Here is a 17257-nt window from a genome sequence, read left to right on the forward strand (position 1 = left end):
AATCTTCAATAATTTTTATTAGACTTTGAAATAAATATAAAGATCTCAATTCCCAAAACAAAAAATGTCTATAAACTTAAATTAAGTTTATAAAAGGTCACATACAAATATTTTTGGCAAGATATTGTTGATAATATTCATTATTTAAAATCATACTGTTGTAATGATTTCATAATTTTGTTCTTAACAAGAGGCCGTCATTCAGCAATTTAATTCAACTAGAAATAATATAATAGAATAATCTATTGTAGTTTTGTGACTAACAAAAAGTGTGAATATTAGCAGAAAAATAAAGGAAAGCGGCTTATAGTACCTAATAAAAAATTACGTCACACAATACAAATGATCAATGATACAGGCCAGTATGCATTATAATTGACCAATGGTAAAATGAATACTTGACTATTATTGGTCATTTGTATTGTATTACGTCATTTTTATGAGTCACTATAAGATGCTTCAAATAAAGGATGTGGATTGTAAGAAATATACACCTGTAATTGTTTACCAGAATTCTGGTACCTTATCCCTAGTATATAGTAGCAAACCCATATCATATCATATGCTCCAATGCCAAATATTAAAACATCAGATTTTGTTGAGTTTCTTCAAACTGTATAAAAACAAGGATTAAACATCCATAAGTAGCGAAGCTCAAAAACTATAAATAAACATCTGGAAAAAATTATCTATAGAATATGTCATAGAAACCTTCAATAATAAAAATCACGAAACATTTTAAAATATATATTGTATAATGGTCTTTTGAAGCATTAAGCTAATAAGAAAAATGTTAAAATCTATAATTCGATTTAGCACCCCAACCAATAGTAAGTCTTTATTAAACTTAGTCAAAATATGTAGAATGTTGACTTAATTAATCACTAAAAAATCCAACCGTTTATCTTGAACAGGAGTTGAGAAAATCACAAAAACTTGAAAACTAGGAATCGATCTAGCCCCCCAACCAATACGGGTATCTTAATAAAACTTAATGGAAACATGTAAGGTGTTAACTTGTTCAATCCCTGAAAATTTCAACTGTCTATCTTGTATAGGGATCGAAAAATTTATAAAAACTTAAAAATCTAGAAATCGATCTAGCACCCCAACCATTAAAGGCATCTTAATAAAACTTGATGAAAATGTGTAATATGTGAATTTATTTAATTCCTAAAAATTCCAGCCGTTTATCTTGAACAGGAATCGAGAAAATTACAAAAACGTAAAAATCTAGGAATCGATCTAGCACCCCAATTAACGGACGGACTGACGGACGGATGGACAAAGTGGACTATAGAGTAGCTTCGCTACTAAAAAACACAGACGTGCACAAAGATTTGCCTAATACTCATAAGAACCATTCATTGATAATTTATATATTTTCTTAATTTCAATTTTGTTTTAACCATTTTTATGGTTAGGATCTAAAGGGATAAGTCAATGGCCGATAAATTGATGTAGATCCCCAATGATGCCACACAAAATTACCCCTTCTGTAGGATAAAATTAGTGATTGAAACGTTTGAACACTTAACGTAATTCACCAACCAATCAAAATTCACTAAAGTCCCCAAAATTGTGAAGCCAAATAATGAGAAAACGTTACTATAAATCTTTGGGGACCAGTGGAATAAAAAGCCCATTGTTATCGATGTATGGTCAGCATACCAAACACCAATATTATATGTAACAATGTAATAACTCCGGAATTTTGGCACGAGGGTGAGGGGAGGACAGCGGGGGGGGGAGTTCTGAGAGTTAGATTTCAGTTTGTTAAATATTAATCAGGCTTCTCATAGCAGGAGAGGTATTCTTAAAAACAAAAAAATAAAAGTTTCTTTTATCTGTATAGATACAACAATACAAAATAATGCTTTGATGAATATAGGCAGCGGAAAATTTGGAAATATATTTTGCTTTTCTACTCTTGTACTTTATTTTGAGGATATATATCCTTGTTATTGGGCTTATCAGGACCGACAATCATTTGATCTGTGTTAGGGATAAATATATCAATGGATATTTTACCTACAATTTCGAATTTAAGATTACTACTACCACATAATATATTTCCAATTAAAAATTCAGCTTCATGGTAATTTATTTAGATGCAAAGATTTAGGATTATTTTTATGTTGAATGTAAAAAGTCATTGGAAAATGACAGCTTTTATAAATATCAGAACCAAAAAATATCTGTTTTGCACATTATCGACTTAATTTCTAACCTTTTATAAATTATAATATGATACATACCGCAAGGGTAGCTAAAAAGAAGGAACATTGTACGGTCAATTTCTACAGCGTTCTTTTTGATAAACAGGAGTGGCTTCCCTCTAGCCTCTAGGGAAGTAAGGGATGGAGAAACGTTATAAAAATAAATAACCAATTTTTGTAAGGGATTTTTTCTATCTTGGAGCTATAAATCTTAGTGGGGGAGGGCCTCTGAACTCCCTCGACTACATTCTGTACAAACATTTACCTGAAATTCGACAGACATAAATCCTTCTATATATTATTTATAATATTTTTGCTAAATTAATTTTATATACACTTGATTCCTAAAACAATTAGGTACTCTATACTCAAGAATGTCCATCTTTTGAAATAAATAAACAATGACTTTTATACTTCTAGATAATATTGAATATCAAAAGCATTCTTACACAATACTTCTTGATGTTTGTTTGTCTGCACATCTGATTTAAGAAGCATAGCTGTTATGTTACCATCCTTGTTATTAAACCATTACATAACAAGGATTAAAACATTCATAAACCGAAGCTCTGAAACGAACATTATCACTTGTAGCGTATCAAAACTTAATAAGCAGTATATAAATGTAAAAGTCCATTGAAAATTGTAAGTAAATTTGTTGCAAAACTACTTAAATACAGGATATACTTACATTTTTAGGACTTGAATATAGAGATGCTTCACTTATATCAATGTACTTTGTTATCCTAGAAATCAGTTTTCTAAAAACCAGATGAATAGGATAATTAAATCACCAGAAAAATTATTGTCACAAAAGTAAAAATCAACATGTTTTAAATGGTCGTACAGACTTTCTGTTAACAAGTAAAGAGTTGTAACGCTTACTAATTCGTACCTTACTGTTATAGGAATCATCATGTAAAGTTTTAAATCGATAGGACATTTCTAACATGTCTAAATTAATAAATACGGACGTACGGACGAACCAACTCTAATACAGAAAAGCTTTGCTTTTAAAATGAGAAGAAAAGTATTGGTGAAACAGTATGATATCAGTATGACCTCACAGTTAGAATGCATTATATAATATGATAATCAATTTATTATTATTTATCCCCCCTAGATCTATTAATAGATACCTACAGGTGAAAGGTCAAGCAAGTATGCACTGGGTTGCCTAGAAAAATGTATTCATAAAACCTAAAAAAAAACTTCAAATTTAAATGGAAAAAGCGAAAAAAAAGGATATCCAGGACAATTATATCTATGATAATAATGTTAATAATAGTTATTGATTATTGAAATATAGTCAAGATTTGTTTATATGCAAATAATTATCAGAATCAGAAAAATGGAGCATTCCTAATTTTTTTGGGAATATGAGAACAGTACTTCTACTAATCCTTCTGTTCAATTATTAGTTTTTCATAATACCCATAGAAAATCAGGGATCTAAAGGGATAAGACAATGGCCGGTAAATTGATGTATATCCCAATAATGATACACAGAATTACCTCTTCTGTAGATTTTAAATAGAGGTTAAAACGTTTGGACACTCAACTAAATAAAGCAACCAATGAAAGTTCACTTAAAGTCCCCAAAGTTGTTCAGCCAACGAATAAGAAAATGTTAACATAAACTTAAGGAACTAGTGTAATAAACAGCCCAATGTCCCCTCCCTCCCTGTAGAGAATGCATGTTTGAAAATTGAAATGAGTTGGAACTACACATAACAAGAATAGTTAGTATTCATCGTGGAATATGCCGCTGTGATCAACATAGAATAATAAATATAGATTTCAAACCATGTAATTATGAAAAATATATTTATTGAAGACGAATAATCTTTGTACAGGTACAACAGAATGTTTTTTTTTCACATTGCGGCTCGTATATGGTATATAAATCCTCCAAAAAGCGCGACTGGAGCGTTGATAGATTATTGAAGCCGCTGAGGTAAAAAATTTGGCGGTTTGTATTAATTTTCAAAAAAAACATCTTAACCTTGTACAGAGTAGAGTAAATTAAATTCTTTTAAATAATTGTAATATAGGCCTTAAAGAAAACTGTTTACCTGCTGAGTTTTTATTACATTCAATTTTCAAAAATTCCTTGCATTCTAAACAATTATTCTATGTGCAAAAGTTAATGGTTTGTTGGAAAGAGATCTCGTATCCTTAATTTAGTTGGTCCGTCCATCCATCTTACACTGAATTGTTGATTCCATCGTGAAGTTTCCAGCTAGCCACCAAATGTAGTAGGGTCCGGGATAATTGTACAGTAAATTGATCCAATCATATAAAGGAGAAATATTTTTTTGTTTGTTTATTAAGGTTCTGATAACTACTGAACCAATTCAGATCTAATTATAAGAAAGCATACTTTTTAGGAAAGCTTAACATATGTCATAGGATGGTTTTAGGCTGTTTTCAACCTTCAAATAAAGAGCCCTTAGGTGCAAGGGGCGCCAACGCTAGTATTTTACTATTAGAACCCAGCTTACATGTCAAACTCATGGACCTGAAGGGATAAGATAATCAACGATTTGCTGATCAACATCCCCAAAAATAATAAACATATTTATTTGAATTTTTTCATTTTGCATGTTTGGAACCAACCAATAATAACTTAATAAAATCTATGTTTCATTTACAGCTTACTCTCTCCCTGCAAAAAGGACATGGATAATGTTATAATATATCATAAGGAAAAAGGATAAGAGGATGAATACTCACCCCAATTTCATTGTAAAATATTACTTCCCCCATACTAAAATAATTTGTCTGCTATTTATCTAAACCGTCCGCGGCTTTTTGCATCTTAATCATAACCTATTCTATATATGTAAAAAAAAATAAAAAAAAATTTTATCTTATTAATTATTATTATTTTTCTGTAATTTATTATGTTTAAAAAAAAAATTAAAGAAAATATTTAAAATACAATTTGATTTAGAATCTTAAAAAACAAACAGCCGCGGACGGTCTTAGTGCAGCAGAAAAGTATGTTTCGCCTAGTTTAAAAATAGGAGGGTTCACCTTTTATGATCAAAAATTTATTTTTTTTCAAATTTGCCTAAATGTAATATTTAAATCTAATTAACATGATAAAACTTTTAAATGTTTACTAATAAAAAATTAATAGTTTAGCTCTCAGCCACCAGGTTCGCTAGTTGTCTACTTCAAAGACATACATTAAAACTAAGGCTAAATATTAAATAAAAAATTTCATAACTGAATAATCTAAATAAGTGAATAATCTGTAATGCTATCTATGTTCTTTCTCAGACAATACTCGTTTTTACAATATTTTTAACATTTTCAAGTGATGTTATTTACCCCTCAGGGTTTGGCCCTTTAGTGACAAAAATCCAAAACAAGAAAAATACAGGCAAAATAAAAATTGATGAACGCTTTGATATTCTAGTTCTATATCCAAAGCTAGATGGCACTGAAAAACTGATTATTATAATTTACAATCAAATGTTTATATTAAATTTGTAAAAACGTTTATTTATTAAAAAATATAAGTTAGATAGACTGCAATATAAATCTTATAAGCTGATAATGAGTGTTATGATTAAAGTCAGTAGCAAAGTCATGAAAAATTAATAATGATAATTTTATATTCTTTCATTAGGTTTCATCAGAATGGATGATAATTCAAAATATTTCTATATCATCCCTTAAAAATTAGATTTATGCTTCAAACAGCAACTAAAATTGTCTTGAAATTATATTTAATTTTAAGATATTCCCATTTTGAAAAGTGGTGGAATAACATTAAAAATTCAGCGCGGCAATTGCTCAATGTAGGCCTCTAGGCCCACTGCCTATTTTAGTCCTTCAAATACCTCGATTTCTCTCTTTTATTATTTTCTCTATGTAATATATTTACATATTCTGTTATCTCTGGAATTCAAACCATAGGAAATCTGCCCACTGCACTGTTACACCAGATTTTTTAGAGGAATAAACGCCTAAGATATTTAGTCCCCACTTCCTTAACATTTATCTTAAAGAATTATTATAAGCTTTTTTGTTCTTTAAGATATCTTAGTAGATAGTTCAGTTCTTTATTGTGTAAGAGGGTGGAGGTAATGGCACTAAATCAAATCCCCCTCCCTCACACAATTTAAAAGAATAAGTCCTTGGATTTAGGGGGTGATTACAACCAACCATATTTGTACATAGACATTTTAACAAATATATCTACCTTCTCTTAATAATTCAATTCTGCATACTATTGTATATCTACTAATATCATGATTTTTAAAAGCGAAACTTTTCTATAATTAGGGTATGTCCTTCCATCCTTACGTAACGGTTTGCTCTTATCGTTAATCTAAGCTTGTTAGAATTGTCCTAGCAACTTCAAACCTTTCATATTGATTCCTGTAACAGTAAAGTAAAACTAAGAAATTGTAGCAACTTTATAATCTTTATAAGAAAGTCCGTACGTCCATTTGAAATATGCTGTTTTTTTTAATTTTTCTTCTATCCATTATAAGCGAAGCATCTCCATAATCAAGTCTTAAAAACGTAAATATATCCTTAAAAAGTATTCTGTATTCAAGTAATTTTTTATCACATTCATATACAATTTTGTTTAGACATTAATATTCTTCTTATTAAGTTCTGTCACTTTAAGTGGGTAAGTTTGTTTGTCATAGTGTCCAATTTTAGAGCTTTGCTTTCATGGATGTTGTCATCCTTGTTACTATATAAACATTAGCATAAACAAGCACAAACACAAAACAAGGATAATCATATCCAAAACATTACACGTAACATCTGCTTTCGCCCGTATGAAATACGTTAAATTTAACGGCTGCCGACTTCTCTTTTGCCAACTTTGAGGTAAATTATTTCCAAAAAACCAACAGATTCCAAAACTTAAAATCCTTCTTTAAATGATATTTTACTGTCTGTGTTTTTGTTTAAACAATAATAACTCTCTAACCAATGAATCGGTATGGCTTTCTTTTTTAAAAGCGAAGCTTTTCTATAATTACGGTCGGTCCGTCCGTACGTCCGTCCGTAACGGATAGCTTTTTTCGTTAATTTAGGCATGTTAGAATTGTCCTATCGATTTCAAATTTTGAATGGTGATTCCTTTAGTAGTTAGGTACGATTTAGAAAGCGTAGCAACTCTATAATCATCACCAAAATGTCCGTACGTCCATTTTAAACATTGATTTTTTTTACTTTTTTAACAACAAATTTTTATGTGATCTAATCATCCGATTGATCTGATTTTTAGTATATTGATTCCTGGGACAACTAAGTATAATGTAATAAGCGAAGCAACTCTAAAATCAAGTCCTAAAAATGTAAGTATGTCCATAAACATTATCCTGAATCAAGCTGTTTTTCAACAAATTTACTTACAATTTTGCTTTGACTCTTATACATTTATATTATAATTATTCAGTTCTGATACTATACAAGTGTTAATGTCCGTTTGTCCTACCGTTTCAGTGCTTCGCTTTTATGGATGTTGTCATCCTTGTAGTGAAGCTACTTATAGGATTTCTACCACCTCCCCATTTCATTAGAATTATTGAGTATAGTCCCTTTCGTGACAACGCATATTAAGGGGCCTTTCGTTGTATTTTCATATGAGCTTCTGATAGGATAGGGTCTCGTTATTGCCCCGTAGGGCTAGACTTCCCCGCAGGGGATAAAAATAGGAGAAAGCTATTATGAAAATGAAAATGAAACGTTCCTTAAGAGGCGTTGTAACAAAAGGGACTATACCCGAATTATCATCTAGGAAAGAAGTATTTGCAATATACAAAAAAAAATTATCTTATTTTTTACCGTTTGAAAATAATTTTTGAAAAATGACTAAAAGTAAAATTGAAAAATGATTGTATGTAATGCCTTAATGCCTAAAAAAGTCTTAAAGGTTAGAACCTAGGTATATAAGATATCAGTTTGGAAATAAATTAGCCAATACAATCACACATATGTCCAGAGTTACTTTTTTTCTAGCCCACCCATTATGAAAAGGTAAAGTGATATGTATTTTGAAAAACAAAAATAATATGTGGCTTTACTGAGTTTGTTTGTTACTTTAGGTCACGTTAGGTTGGGTTTAATTGGGTACTTGGTAGTCCTGCAGGGTTAGGGCACCGCAGGTATAGCAATGTTAGCATTGAACATTTTTATCTTCTGTCGTCTATATTGTGATTGAATAAGATCATTACGATAGTATGTCATACATCACCACTTTTCACTGATGCATAACTGTCGACAAAAACGAATGAATTTGTGTTTAGACACATTTTTTTAAGGCTATGATAAAATTGTGCATATAGAATTAACCTCAACATACACATCTTTAACTTTGAATTAACATACATTTACTTTATTCTTTACATGTAGCAGGTGGAGAGGGATAAATATTGAATATAAATTAAATTATAAATCACAATTAAGCGTATCTATAACCAGCAAAACATTATAATTCGATTTTAATTTCGATAAAAAATCATGAAATCTAAGGACTTCCATGTTTATTCGGTAAGGGGGAGGAAGGGTAAAAAACTCCATGGGATAGTTTTTTTATGGGGATGATTTACCCTCCAGAAATTTAGAAACTGGGGGTGGGATCGAGTCCTAAAATGTTTGAGCTTTTGAAATCCATCAATAAACGTAATCCTTGTTATTTTATCAGGCTTTGCCTGGTCAATGTTCTATAATTTTGCTTTTTCAGCATTTAAATGTGTGTCCTATGTCATGTAGGAGGTTTAAAATGTATTGTCGTATGTTTAGTTTAACAAATGATGGTAAATGTCAAGTTAAATTAGTTTCAATGTATTGACTAGCTGTAGTATTCTTGTCCCCATAATTCTTTTTTTATCCAGCTGTTTTTTTTAAGTGAATCTACTCTATAATTCCAATTCTTATGGGTGTTGTCAGGCTTAATTTTTTAAGGGTGTCTTTTCTTAAATTAGGGACTGTACGTCAAAACTGCACATCATAAATAAAGTATAGTACGAGAGAAAAAATCCAGGTATGAAATAATAGCTTATTATGAAACCTAACTTTTGTGATTCTGACAGTTCATTTAAATTTGAAAGATTTTCTGAAGAAGATAGTAGGTCCAGTTTAAGACACGTATTTTTGTGCAAATAGAAAATTCAATTTGTTAAACCGCTCAAAGAAATCCTACTGAATAATGATACAATTTTATTTATTTTCTTATCATAAAAAAAGAATAATTGTTTTGATCAAGTATCTTCCACTAGAGTTTAGGTGTGAAGCCACAAGTAATATCCAAATACTGGAGAGAAAAGGAGAGAATAGAATTCAACTTGATTTAATATAATTTTAAAGTTGAATATGAAGTGTAAGTCAAAGCTTCAAACTAAATTATAGCAGCTTCCGTACACAATCCTCTATCTTTCTCTCTCTCTCTATCTGTCTATCTCTCTATCTCTCTATCTCTCTATCTCTCTATCTCTCTATCTCTCTATATCTTTATATCTCTATCTATATATCTATCTATCTATCTATCCATCTATATGTCTATATATATCTATCTATCTATTAAAACAGAAAATAATCAAGAGTGTTTTTTGCGTTAAGCTCTCCTAAAATAAGGAGAACTCTATCGGTTCGGTGGTTAACAAGAATTTAACAAACAAAAAACCTTACTAATTTATATAAAACTAGCGGCTTCGCCTCTATCTTAAATTAACTGCCTTAAAAAAATGAGGAGGATTTTTTTGTGTTTTTAGGGGGGGTTGGGGGTGTCCCACCTCCCAATAAAATAGCTTAAAACACCACAGGACCAGTAGATATATTCCCTGTATATCCAATCGGTTTAGTGGTTACCTAGATCTTAAAGGACGGAAGGAAAGACGGACAGACATCAAGCTACTTTGTATTATAGATGATAACTGTTTTGCTATGTTACTCTAAATATAGACTTGAGAATTATCAAATGAGGAGAAATGTGAGCAACTTTGCAAACGTTTGAAGGATATAGAATAACTACTTTCAGTAATGTTTCTGAAAATATTTTTTTAAGAGTTGCTATTTTATGACAAGCTTTAGTCTACCTATCTAACTCTAAAGATAGACATAATATATCTAGATGGTCCATCTGACCACAAAATTCGTCCAGCTTAAAAAGGGATTCAATAAAAGAGAAACAACCTTTGCCATTTTTAGGCATTCCCAGGCCCCATAAGATAGTTTACTGTTAAGAATAAAACTTTTAGTCATGCACTTGGCGAGATCTTAAGTTACAGACAGGCAGATAGAAATCTTATCTCTTTTATTTAAGGATTATATATTGCATTTACTAATCCCTGATTCCCTGTAAAACTTAGTTTATGCCGAGTGCAGATCCTTGTGATGTGCATAATATTTCTCTTTAATCTTCTCTCAAAGGTTAGCCATCTCTTCCTCACAATATCCAGTTTTATAGAATAGCCTCACTGTCTGACTCACTACTTCCAACAGATAAGTCGTATAATACAGCTATTTGAGTAAATGTTATTAGAGACACTCTTTTATTTCCTACTGTTCCAATTATTCAGTATCTAACAATTCCTTTTTGGTGTTGTCAGAATATATTTACCATTTTGTTGTATTACTAACGGCTGCGCCCCTAGAGGCCTCTAGAGGCGCCTAAGTCCATCCCTGTCCCCTATTTTCAATTTACGTTTAAAAGAAAAAGTAAACAGAAATTGGGAGAGGTATATGGCATTTTTTAGAAGATGGAGATACCCTTCCCCAAAATAATTTAAAAACCTTCCATGTACCTTTAAGAAGCTTCATTGTAAAAGAGAACCATATCAATTCAGAAATTAGCAAAAAAAAAGATACAAAAATCAAATCAATACATTTATCTCCTTCTCATTCTCTTTATAAAATTGTAACATATATTTTTATTCAAAGTATCCTATAAATATACAATACATATTCAGGTTTTCGGTGTTACATTAGTCAAAACCATGGGCTATCCTAAAATCTTAAAAGAAAATGTTCATAAATGCAATATTTTTTTGGCTGCAGATTCTTAGTGAAGCAATTGTGGTACACCTCTCTTAAAATATACATATTCACACACAACATTCTAATTAATTTGATCAAGACTCAAATTTTATCTTGTGTCATAGTTAATATTTATGTCTTGAAACTTTCAGGATGAAAGTAGTTGGTTTTTGTAGTTATTAAGTACCATAGCAACTCTATAAAATGTCTTAATGTCCCTCCCCCCGGATTCTGTAAAACATTTTTTTTTAACTGAAAATGAAAAATGAAGTTTATCTCCCCCCTTCCTTTTTTGAGGTGCCCCTGGAGGACTGGAGGAGCGCAGCCGCTATTAAAAGTAATAATTGCACTACAGTGAACCAAAAGAAACTTTATAAGGTATTAGAAAGAAGAAAAAAATTCTCTTTATTTTAGACTTAAATCAGTTTTAAATTAAAATATTTGAAATTGATTTACAGCCGCAGCCATAAATTGATTGACAGTCTGCAAGTTTTACTATATTGGATTGTCTAAATTTATCATTAAAACTGAAGGCCACGGCTAAAAGTCTGAGATCTGATGTTAAATGAGAAAATAGGAGTCAGTAAAGATATATCTTTTTAATTCTTGTTAAATATGTTTCATTTGCATCAAAACAAAAAGTACTGCTAAAAAAACTCTTTCTTTAACCTTGAAAATGGGATAAACAAAATTAAATAATATCCTAGAAAACAGAAACACATTATCTAACTTCCTCTCTGCGCATTACTTATTCAACAGATCATATGAAGAGGTGTATGTGTGTGTGTGTGTGTGTATGTAGAAATGTCTAACTTTTAAAAGTATTTCTCTGTTTTGAAACAAAAGTTTTTCGCGTGCATGTTTGTGTAGATGTGTGTGTCTTTCCACAGACAAAGAAGAGTTTAATGAAAAATTGTTCGCTTTTTAACCTTATTCTCCTAAAATCTAAAAGTTGCTTTCAAGGAATTTTTCAATAAACTATTTTATTAAAATACTAAATCGGCGGTTCGTCACCTCCAACGGCGAAAATCGGCGAGGGAAGAATAAAAGTATCATTGGATACTACTTAGCATTACTCCTCCGTTTGTCTATCATCTCACACCATTGTATTTCATAGAATAATCCCTCCTCGCAGTGTGGTTTATAACTAACCTTGAAGTTATTAATCATACCTGGCCTTTAAAACTGTCTTTAACCAGGACAAAGTTTTAATTTATGCAGGGCGATTCCATTCAAATTTTGTCTTTCTGTCTCAAATACTTCATTAGAATTTAACAAGGATGACAACATCCGTAAGTAGCGAAGCACTAAATTTTGTGGATGGGACTGACGGTCATTGTTGTTTTCTTCAAACGGCGGGAAATTTAATTTTGATATCTTTAACTGAAAAAATTTTGAAAATCGATTAATAAACACCAAAGATATGGGGGAAAATGTAAAAAATATAAAAATAGCCAAAAACCTGCAAAAAGGCAGTCTGACCGTCATTGTTGATTTCTCAAATGAGCGGAAATTCAATTTTGATATCTTTAACTGAAAAATTTTTGAAAATCGGTCCATAAACACCAAAGATATGGGGGAAAATGTAAAAAAATATAAAAATAGCCAAAAACCTTAAAAAAGGCAGTCTGACCGTCATTGTTGTTTTCTTCAAACGAAGGGAAATCTAATTTTGATATCTTTAACTGAAAAAAGTTTGAAAATCGGACCATAAACACCAAAGATATGGGGGAAAATGTAAAAAATATAAAAATAGCCAAAAACCTGCAAAAAGGCAGTCTGACCGTTATCGTTGTTTTCTTCAAATGACGGAAAATTTAATTTTGATATATCTAACTGAAAAAATTTTGAAAATCGGACCATAAACACCAAAGATATGAGGAAAAATGTGGAAAATAAAAAAATAGCCTAAAACCTGCTAAAAAGCCGTCCGACCGCCATTGATGTTTTATAGTTAATTGTGCTCCTTAATGATGGAAATGTTGTCAAAAAATTTCAGCTTTCTATCTTTTATAGGAGCTGAGTAAATCCCATTTCCCCCATAGCGTTACGGACTGACGGACGGACAAAGTGAATTATAGAGTAGCTTCGCTACTAAAAAATAATTGTACTTTCAGCCAAATAGAATAAATGATTTAACAACATTTTTGTGCCTAATTGTCTTAAGAATCAATATATTGGGCATAAAAATTTCTTGCCAAGGCTGAAAATAATCATGTTTTAATTGTTTACTAGCTATCTTTCTAATGGTTATAGAGTGCTAAGCCTTTTAAACTGTTTTTTTTTTTAGGAAAACTATTGGACATTTATGCTTTTTGTGACAGCTGATAGACCGACCATATTTGTAGAAAAGCTTTGATTTTATAAATAGAAAAAAACGGGCTCAAAATCATAAAAATTTTGAATTAACTTTTGAATTAAAGATCTAATGTAAGATCTTGCTTTATAAAGTTGGTTATCTACATTCTACATAAAAACGTTTTCAGATTAAAATGCATACAGGGTTTGCAATAAAAAAAAATAGCAAAAAAGTTAAATAGTTAAGCCAATTACATTTTTTCAAAGTCTTGGATAGATAAACAAATCGATCGAGATTGAGTGAATTTTAAAAAGAGTCCTGTTATAATTTGTAATTTTTTTTTATATTCTATTTGAATACAAATGAAAACTAGACTTTATCCGAGCTAGGAAGAAAAACAAAAGACTGACACAAACTAAGATGTAAATATAAATAAATAGAAAATAAAGCAAAATTTGGGAGACAAGAAAATTAATTTTGCACACACTGTTGATAAATATAGAATAAGAAGATTATGCAAAAATTTTCATCTGCCTTTTGTTGAAACATCTAGGAAGAGAATTTTTGCACCTTATTTGCATAGAAAACATGGTACATCCACTTTTTCAAAAGTGGACCACCAATTAAACACAGGGATAGGCAAATGTAAGATAATTCTATGCGAAAGGTTTGCAGAAGATCAATGAGCACATTATATTTACAGCTTTATAGCCGCTCATTTTACAACTGTTAGTCTGCCGCTTTAGATCCAGGGAAAAAAATCGGTTTGGCTGTTGTTTCAGATAAAACTTGCCATTTTAGGCAGGAGCTTGATTGCGGATTTTTATTTACTGATGGCTCCAGAATCTAAAAATGTATAGATCACTGCAGTTTCATAAAAAGTAGCTTAATTCAATTTGGACTTTATATTCAGCTGCTTGCAATTACAGAGAAATTAGGAATGGGATTGTTTGATTCACAACGAAAAAAAGAGATTTTTCCAAAAAAGAAAGAGCCCCATTCTTGAAGAGTGCATACAAATGAATTAAATATATCTATTATGTAAATATCTGGATTTTTATTCATCAGATAAAGTCAAAAAACTAAATATCTCTCACATTAAACTAAGAAGTAACAGTTTTTATTAAGTTATTCCGTAAATTTAATTTTATTCCTATACCACTATTTCAGACGCAGGACATTGATAGTCAGGGGAGTGCCTTGTTCCTACCAAATGCGTGGTTGGCAATACTTGATATTTTAGTGTCAATATCAAAATCTCAATAACTACTGAACCGGTTGGGTTCCTTTTTTTAGGCCAGCTTTACATGATACTTGTTCTCTTATCTATTTCTGTTTAAATAATTAGAAGATTGTTGTGTAACCCTAATATCGAATCCCTTGATGCTAGGTTCGCATCAGCTAGTTAAGGATAAGTTATTGCTCCATTTAGAGCCTTCAGAAATTGCCTCAGGTGATGATATTTCACATCTCCAGGGCGGGGTATTGGTTATAGTTTTCAACTAGCAATAACAGCACCTCTCTATTCGATCATTGGTTACTGAATCGCCACTGCGCAAAGTTGTTGAGTTTAATTGTCTTTTGACTGCAATATAAACTTTTGTTGGCAATCTTAACACCTATATTTGTAAAACAATTTCTTTGCAATAATTATATGTACACAACAATTAAAATACAACAGTAAAAAGATTTACATATTTTTTATTGCATACATAAACAATATCATCCATTAATAATAATTTCATTCCTAATTTGAGACGTCTAACGGCCAAATTTTTAACTACATAAACAACAAGTTTAGTGTCTGTATACAAAAAATGAGCGGAGATTTGTTTAATTGGGGTGAAGGTTTTAGTGAATGGGCGTGTCTTGCATGCTTATATATTAGTTATCATCTTTTAATTCTCTATAGAAATGCTTGGGTTAATGATAAACAGAGAATCAGGTAAAAAGAAAATATCAACCTTATTCCTAAAAACAAGGAATTTTGCTTAAAGTAAGCAAATTATAGTAATAGCCTTTTAAATTTAATCTATTTTCTTTACCTTTTGTAATGACGGTCTGTTTTAACATAAAAAAAAGCTCGTCCCTATAAAATCTATGATAGACCTGTTATAATATTATTTTAGAAAACTTATACATATCTTATAATTTTTATAGTTGCCCCTGACAACAAATTTTGCAATTTTTTTATGTTGAACAATTTTATTTACCTAATTTTGTTGTCAATATGGTTTGACATGGTTTGACAAGTGCCATACTACAATGTCATGCTTACTAACATTTATTTTAACATAGAAAAACACAGATAGAAAATTCATTCAATATTTAATATTTGTATTAAGTCAATTTATTCAATTGGGCACTAGTTAGTTAGCCATTATTTTTATCATGTTAATTAAGAGCGCTCATTTCATCAAATGCTTTCCTTACGTCGCCAAAAATTAGGACTAATAATCACAAATAGAACAATGGAATAATGAAAAGAAAATTGAAATTGCTATTTCGTCGTATTTTCAGGGTAGCTTTTGATAGAATATTTTAGGTTAGGTAAATGTTAACTATTACCTCGCAGGGTTAGAGCCTTGAGATTCAATAATGTAAAGAAATAACAAGAATCGTCAAACAAAACTATAAAATATATCTAGATAGTGATGGATTTTTATTTAAAGCTAATTTGATTCTATCTGTTATTCTATGAATTTAAAATTTCTAAAATTTGCAGCAAAATATGATGTAAAATAAAGTACAGTAAATATTACATTTTAATATTTATCAAATTTAATTCAAATCGCAATATTTATATTAATGATGTCATGGAAAGGTTTACTTAACACTCAATGTATTGATCAATTTGTTTTCATCCTTGTTCATTACTGTGGCACTTGAAAATAAGACCAAGGCCACGTACTTTTAGACTAGCCAAAGTTTTGAAATACAAAATGGATTTAATTTGGTAAATTTCTGTCTGGGGATGTTTCATCTATAGAGGAGCTAATTCTAAGGTCATTATTTAAACTTAATTACACCATATTATCTTTCCTAGACTACCCTATGAATCTGGTGCAAATAAATGATACAATTGTCGTTGATCCAGTAATTGTGTAAATTAGGTGCAATTCAAAAGATAAGGATGACATACATTACCAGAAAAATATGTTTTATATTCAAAACAATTCCTAATTCAATTTTTTCATGTAACTTCTTTGGTCAATAAATAACAAAATACAAACCAAAATCTAATATTTCTTTTTAAAAAAGAAAGTGTGCGATAAGACTTATTTCTCGCATCGTATTATAAACTGCTTTAAATATGCAATTATAAGATTAAAACCAGTCCTGAGATGCCGAAGACTGGTTTTAATCTTACGATTGGACATTTTCATATTCGTAGAAAACTGGATATAATACGATGCTAAACATATTTTTTTTGTATGGATGAGAACAAGTTCTGATCCAATGGATATTAAACGGTTTCGAATAAATAAGAGAAAAGAATACACTTTTATTCCTGAGATGACTGTATGTGCAGAATTGAATTAAACAAGAGTGTCTATTGCATCAAATAAAGGTTGGGTCTAAGGATCATTTCTTTACAGGAGATTCATATTTACACCTAATGAGGGGACTAACAAAGACACTGTAAAATTAAGACTTTCGGAGTCCTCTAAGTCCACCTTAGATGTTGAATGGAGTGATCAAGAGCATGGACAGATATTCATTGATT

General features: G+C 30.5%; 1 protein-coding gene and 1 non-coding gene across 2 annotated transcripts in view; one reads left to right on the forward strand and one right to left on the reverse strand.

Annotated features, from left to right (window-relative positions):
* Nucleotides 1-17257, forward strand: part of LOC145307628 (reticulon-1-A-like) — a 285455-nt gene that overhangs the window by 37797 nt on the left and 230401 nt on the right. The gene's annotated exons all lie outside the window — the stretch shown is intronic.
* Nucleotides 14953-15093, reverse strand: LOC145312904 (U4 spliceosomal RNA). The gene has a single exon (XR_013877175.1). It is a non-coding gene; the product is annotated as a U4 spliceosomal RNA (small nuclear RNA).

The sequence above is a fragment of the Acartia tonsa genome, chromosome 2 (assembly GCF_053477335.1).
Source record: "Acartia tonsa isolate MP-2025a chromosome 2, ASM5347733v1, whole genome shotgun sequence".
NCBI classification, from domain to species: domain Eukaryota; kingdom Metazoa; phylum Arthropoda; class Copepoda; order Calanoida; family Acartiidae; genus Acartia; species Acartia tonsa.